The sequence below is a fragment of the Rhagoletis pomonella genome, unplaced genomic scaffold (genome assembly GCF_013731165.1).
Source record: "Rhagoletis pomonella isolate Grant_MI unplaced genomic scaffold, Rhpom_1.0 Rhpom_scaffold_00586, whole genome shotgun sequence".
Taxonomy (NCBI): Eukaryota; Metazoa; Arthropoda; class Insecta; order Diptera; family Tephritidae; genus Rhagoletis; species Rhagoletis pomonella.
Window position 1 is genome coordinate 2219 of NW_023459140.1, and position 1191 is coordinate 3409.

Consider the following 1191-nt stretch of genomic DNA (forward strand, 5'->3'; position numbering starts at 1 on the left):
GGCACGCCAGTGCTCTACTCACTCAGCCATTTCGTCTGTTGAGCCAGTGCGGGCAAAGTGATATAAATACTTATTTGTATATTTAATTTCAAACTGAACGAAAAAAGTGAGTGACGCCACAAAAATAAAGGGCCGCAACTGGGGCCATACTTAAATTTTTTATTTCATAATTTTTAATTAACAGTTTTAACGATCATTAGTTAAGTGCCCGTTAGAGCTAATTTAAGGAACGTTTCTGAGTGCGGCTGATAGTGACTCTTTTTTAGTAAAATTATTTTCAATCAAAAACTTTGCGTAGAAATTACTGAACTGCTGTTGAAGCTTATTATTACCTTTAGTACTTACCATAAATAATTTTTAACTATTTCAGCTATTTGGGGATATATTTTTCCCATTTTTTCCACCACGCGAGCGGATCTCGATGTCTCTCCAATAAATATTCTTGAATATATTGATTACCCCAACTATGGCAGACGTTAAAAAACTTTTGTGGGCTTACTTAGATTTTTTATCAAAATCACTCCAAAGAGAATTGCCGTTTGTTTGATCCACGTTGTGTTCCGGCAAATTATAATTTTGAAACTTGGTTATACACTGCTCTTCAAAATTGTATTTTGCAACCCGATGTTTTAACGATGATGATTCAGTAGCAAAGTATCGACATAATTTTTTCAATACTAATCGAATACTCAAATTGCTCAACAGTATCAAATACATGCTATTCGATACTCGATACTATTCATATCACTAGTGCTGAATACGGCTAAACCCAAGTTGATGGCGTTTGGAGTAAGCTTTAAATACGAAAGCGAGCAACTTGCAGAAATGATTAAAAAACAAAATGAATGTTTAAAAAGTGCTGACTTCAAAACTTATTTAATACATTGAAGTCAAGAAAGATAAGTCTAGATACTATAATGTGCACATTGAAAAGGACGTTGATACGTTCTCGGCAGTGATCAAAAGCGAAAAAATAAATATTGGGAGGGAGAAATGTAGAGTCCAAGATGGTATGGGTGTATCTGTCTGCTACAAATGTAAGGGCTTCAATCACATAGTTACGAAGAGCAAGGATGAAGAGGTCTGCCTGAAGTGCTTGGGTAATCATAAAACAATAGAGTAGGGACACGAATTTCGATACGATACTATTACGTTCCTGACTTCAAGAGCGTATTTTCAATTCAAAAAGGT